This window comes from Cottoperca gobio, unplaced genomic scaffold (genome assembly GCF_900634415.1).
Source record: "Cottoperca gobio unplaced genomic scaffold, fCotGob3.1 fCotGob3_333arrow_ctg1, whole genome shotgun sequence".
In the NCBI taxonomy this organism is placed as follows: domain Eukaryota; kingdom Metazoa; phylum Chordata; class Actinopteri; order Perciformes; family Bovichtidae; genus Cottoperca; species Cottoperca gobio.
The window spans coordinates 23,167-29,394 of NW_021166939.1; the positions used below are offsets into that span (position 1 = coordinate 23,167).

The following is a 6,228-nucleotide window of genomic DNA, read 5'->3' on the forward strand; positions in this document are numbered from 1 at the left end:
AACGTAAAAAACATCTTGTTAAAACGTGAAAAACATCTTGTTATAACATAAAAGCATCTTATAACGTGAAAAACATCTTGTTATAATGTAAAAAATATCTCGTTATAATGTAAAAAACATCTCGTTATAACATAAAAAACATCTTATAACGTGAAAAACATCTTGTTAAAACGTAAAAAACATCTTGTTATAATGTAAAAAACATCTCGTTATAATGTAAAAAACATCTTATAACGTGAAAAGCATCTTGTTAAAACATGAAAAACATCTTATTATAACGTAAAAAACATCTTGTTAAAACGTGAAAAACATCTTGTTATAACATAAAAGCATCTTATAACGTGAAAAACATCTTGTTATAATGTAAAAAACATCTTGTTATAACGTGAAAAACATCTTGTTATAATGTAAAAAACATCGTTATAATGTAAAAAACATCTCGTTATAACGTAAAAAACATCTTGTTATAACATAAAAAACATCTCGTTATAATGTAAAAAACATCTTGTTATAACATAAAAAACATCTCGTTATAATGTAAAAAACATCTCGTTATAATGTAAAAAACATCTTGTTATAACATAAAAAACATCTCGTTATAATGTAAAAAACATCTCGTTATAATGTAAAAAACATCTTGTTATAATGTAAAAAACATCTCGTTATAACGTAAAAAACATCGTTATAACATAAAAAACATCTCGTTATAATGTAAAAAACATCTCGTTATAACATAAAAAACATCTTGTTATAACATAAAAAACATCTCGTTATAATGTAAAAAACATCTCGTTATAACGTGAAAAACATCTCGTTATAATGTGAAAAACATCTCGTTATAATGTGAAAAACATCTCGTTATAACGTGAAAAACATCGAGTTATAACGTAAAAAACATCTTATTATAACGTGAAAAACATCTTATTATAACGTGAAAAACATCTCGTTATAACGTGAAACACATCTTGTTATAACGTAAAAAACATCTTGTTATAACGTGAAAAACATCTTATTATAACGTGAAAAACATCTCGTTATAACGTAAAAAACATCTCATTATAACGTGAAAAACATCTCGTTATAACGTGAAAAACATCTCGTTATAATGTGAAAAACATCTCGTTATAACGTGAAAAACATCGAGTTATAACGTAAAAAACATCTTATTATAACGTGAAAAACATCTTATTATAACGTGAAAAACATCTCGTTATAACGTGAAACACATCTTGTTATAACGTAAAAAACATCTTGTTATAACGTAAAAAACATCTCGTTATAACGTGAAAAACATCTCGTTATAATGTGAAAAACATCTTGTTATAACGTGAAAAACATCTCGTTATAATGTGAAAAACATCTCGTTATAACGTGAAAAACATCTCGTTATAACGTAAAAAACATCTCATTATAACGTGAAAAACATCTCGTTATAACGTGAAAAACATCTCGTTATAATGTGAAAAACATCTCGTTATAACGTGAAAAACATCTCGTTATAATGTGAAAAACATCTCGTTATAACGTGAAAAACATCTCGTTATAACGTGAAAAACATCTCGTTATAACGTGAAAAACATCTTGTTATAACGTGAAAAACATCTTGTTATAACGTAAAAAACATCTTATTATAACGTGAAAAACATCTCGTTATAACGTGAAAAACATCTCGTTATAACGTGAAAAACATCTTGTTATAACGTGAAAAACATCTCGTTATAACGTGAAAAACATCTTATTATAACGTGAAAAACATCTTGTTATAACGTAAAAAACATCTCATTATAACGTGAAAAACATCTCGTTATAACGTGAAAAACATCTTATTATAACGTGAAAAACATCTTGTTATAACGTAAAAAACATCTTATTATAACGTGAAAAACATCTCGTTATAACGTGAAAAACATCTCGTTATAACGTGAAAAACATCTCGTTATAACGTGAAAAACATCTCGTTATAACGTGAAAAACATCTCGTTATAACGTGAAAAACATCTTATTATAACGTGAAAAACATCTTGTTATAACGTAAAAAACATCTTATTATAACGTGAAAAACATCTCGTTATAACGTGAAAAACATCTCGTTATAACGTGAAAAACATCAAGTTACGTTACACTTTTCACGTTATAACGGAAGAACGCCAACGGCCGACACCCTGTTGAACGAGCAGACCCTGAATGCAGCACAGCGTGAAAGGAGAAGTCGGATGCAGGAGGAACTATAAACGGCAGAAGTTCGTCCAACAATTCAACACTTCATCGTCTTCGGCTCTCATCGCAGGATTTTAAGGACTTCTTCACAAAGGTAGACCTCAAAACACCGCTGCAACATCTTTTATTCGTTATGTTAACGGTTTTATGCCGTTAACACTTTTGAAACCTCGGCTCAACGGCTAATCTTATAAAAGTAGTGAAGAGTTTTTCAGTAGCACAGCCGTTGAGGAAAGTTTTATCTGATTGTGTTTATCTAAGACTAACTTAGTTTTCTAACTCTAACAAATTCAATTATATTCAATTCAATTCAATTCAATTCAAGAGAAAGTCGCTCTGGTTGATGTAATTCGTAAAAGCGGATATTGTTGCTAACGTCGCGGTAATTAAAGGTCCGGGTCTGGGCTCCGCTTCTTCCTCAAAACGGCGCGTCTGGTCCCTTCAGTGCCCAGAAGACGTGTTTTGAAGGCTTTAACTTGTTTGAATAATATTTTAAATAAAGCCGAATTAAAGAACAGTCCCGACTTTCTATACGGACCATTTTCCTGTTCACACAAAGTAGCTGGTGGCTCTAAACCTTCATTTGTCTTTTTAATTATTACATTTTGGATGTGTGCCATCGTGCCATTAATGTTACTATATACTTCTTACTCCGGTACATTTGTTTGCCAGCTATATCTAGTTTACAGATTCAGATTTACATACAACACATCCTATAAAATATGCACTCTGAAATACACAAATGCTCAGAAATAATGATAAAATAGTGTTATAATACTATCACACACATTCTGCTCCAAAATAATTGCTTTTGATATTTTAAGTACAGTTTATTGACAATAAAATGTGCCCATTAGATAACTCCTATCTTCTACTGCTGCTGCTCATATTACAGCTAATGTAATGTTTTAAAAGTGAAACTAATAGATTGTTTGCATATTTCTTTTTGATCCAGGAAACAGATCCTCAGCAGTCATGGGTGTCGAGGGAGGAATGAAATGTGTCAAGTTCCTGCTTTTCTTTTTCAACTTCATCTTCTGGGTGAGTTGCAGCTAACCGGCTCTTAAAGTGTTTACGAGCTGAAGGCTGAAGTGGACGCAGATGGCGTCTGAAACATAATGTTTATCTGAGCATTGAAGCTTCTTTTGAACTGTGTTCACCTGCGAAATGCCACTAAAGAGGATTCTGATTCTGAAAACTGCAACGATTAGTCGACTAATTCATTAGACAAAGAATCGCTGATATTTCTGATAATCGATTAATCGTTGTTTTTTAAACTATCCAACAGGATATAAAGATAAACATCTACAGCAGTATAATGCAACACACACATTAGCATTAACATAAATATTAAACCCAGACGGAACATTTTACTGCACAATCAATACTTTATCTATAATAATGTACGATGAGTCGGCTATTTTGATAAATCAATTAATCATTAAATCAATTTCTTTAAATGTTGTTTCCAGCATCTCAAATGTGGAGATCTGCTTATTTTCTCAGTTTTATATCAGAATAAAGTGACATTTTAAGACATCTTGGGTGGTGATTGCCTCGTGGTCCAAACCAGAAGGTTGTGAGTTCAACACCAGAGCTGCCCCTGAGCAAGGCACTTCACCCTGAGCTGCTCCAGGGAGACTGTCCCTGTACTTACTTCACTGTAAGTCTCTCTGGATAACAGTAATGTAATCATGTTGGACGTTGAGGAACTGAGATGGACATTAAATCATTGACATTAATCTAGAAATGAATCGATAATGAAAATATCGTTCTTTGCAGCTCTGAACAGAAGCTTGTGGGAGCCCAACTGGGAAACGAAGGCAGGTTATGTTGTCCAGTGTGGTTCGTGTTGTCGGTACATCAGCGTTGAGACACGGACGAGTTTTGTGAAACTTCTCCTCCCGTGACTTTGACTTACCGTCCTTTAACCCTGACAGTTTGTCATCATGTGTGAAATCAGCTGATGAGCAACACACAACCTCTGACACCCACTCGATTTATTCCTCCCGAACACTTACTCACCGCCGGCTCACATGTTTGTTTTATAGACTTGTTTGTTTAATAGTTAAGAAAGCACGGCAGGAACTCGACCACGAGGATATTCGTCTCCGATATCCTGGATTAATCTGAGCGCGTCCTGGATGAACCTGTTTTTCTTTACTTGTGTGAGTTGCGAGCTGTGAGCGCGAGAGGTGATGCTGGAGGAATGTGAGTCTTATGACCAGATTTCAAAGTGTAACGGCGTCATGTGACTCCCTCCTTCACCGACACAATGCCAGCAAAGCTTCACACGGTGAACTCTGCAGCTCTGAGCTCATCTCACACGGCAGGAAAACGTCTCCACATTATTATTTTATATGACTTATTGTCGTTTAATATATTATTATTACTTTTTGTATACACCAGCCTCCACTTACTGTATATACATTAATAAACAAATAAATAAATATCATTTTTAATGTTAGGTGTTACGTGAGGTGATCTGTACGCCACGTCACTCGCTCGCTGACAAACAAACTCAACCCGAGAGAGAGCGACCCGCACATTGACCTGAACGTTACACTATGAAGCTATTCAAAGTAAAGATTGATAAAGTTCTGCACCAGTTATGAGTGATGCATTTATGGATCAAACAGTTGGATATAAACAAGAAACATTAACTAATGACTGAAAACACTGATGATTTAAATCTGTATTCAGATATCAGTGAAGGGACAACGAGCAGAACTTCCACACACCAGAAGTGATGCATGTGTAGTTTATTATAAATACTTTATAGTAAAACTGTATTTATTATGTAGAATGAAAAAAACTAACTTCAATCTGGGACATTTGTTGTTTAGTCTGGGACATTACCCTGAACATGTTCCTTATTTATTCATTTAAGAATTTAGATTCCTCTGTAAATTTAAATACACGTTTGTAACACAATATAATGTAGTTATAACGCAGTATAATGTAGTTATAACGCAGTGTAATGTAGTTATAACGCAGTGTAATGTAGTTATAACACAGTGTAATGTAGTTATAACGCAGTATAATGTAGTTATAACGCAGTATAATGTAGTTATAACACAGTGTAATGTAGTTATAACGCAGTATAATGTAGTTATAACGCAGTATAATGTAGTTATAACGCAGTGTAATGTAGTTATAACGCAGTGTAATGTAGTTATAACGCAGTGTAATGTAGTTATAACGCAGTGTAATGTAGTTATAACGCAGTGTAATGTAGTTATAACGCAGTGTAATGTAGTTATAACGCAGTATAATGTAGTTATAAGTCAGTATAATGTAGTTATAACGCAGTGTAATGTAGTTATAACGCAGTGTAATTGTAGTTATAACGCAGTGTAATGTAGTTATAACGCAGTGTAATGTAGTTATAACGCAGTGTAATGTAGTTATAAACGCAGTGTAATGTAGTTATAACGCAGTGTAATGTAGTTATAACGCAGTGTAATGTAGTTATAACGCAGTAATGTAGTTATAACAGTGTAATGTAGTTATAACGCAGTGTAATGTCGTTATAACAGTGTAATGTAGTTATAACGCAGTGTAATGTAGTTATAACGCAGTGTAATGTAGTTATAACGCAGTATAATGTAGTTATAACGCAGTGTAAATGTAGTTATAACGCAGTGTATGTAGTTATAACGCAGTGTAATGTAGTTATAACGCAGTATAATGTAGTTATAACGCAGTGTAATGTAGTTATAACGCAGTATAATGTAGTATAACGCAGTGTAATGTAGTTATAACGCAGTATAATTGTAGTTATAACGCAGTGTAATGTAGTTATAACGCAGTGTAATGTAGTTATACGCAGTGAATGTAGTTATAACGCAGTGTAATGTAGTTATAACGCAGTGTAATGTAGTTATAACAGCAGTGTAATGTAGTTATAACGCAGTAGTAAATGTAGTTATAACGCAGTGTAATGTAGTTATAACGCAGTGTAATGTAGTTATAACACAGTGTAATGTAGTTATAACGCAGTATAATGTA

The 6,228-nt window shown here is 33.0% G+C and overlaps 1 long non-coding RNA gene across 1 annotated transcript; it reads left to right on the forward strand.

The window, feature by feature from the left end:
• Positions 1-2,160: 2,160 nt before the first annotated feature.
• On the forward strand, positions 2,161-3,248 carry LOC115005642 (uncharacterized). The gene is made up of 2 exons (XR_003831971.1): positions 2,161-2,311; positions 3,173-3,248. It is a non-coding gene; the product is annotated as an uncharacterized LOC115005642 (long non-coding RNA).
• The last annotated feature ends 2,980 nt before the right edge of the window (positions 3,249-6,228 follow it).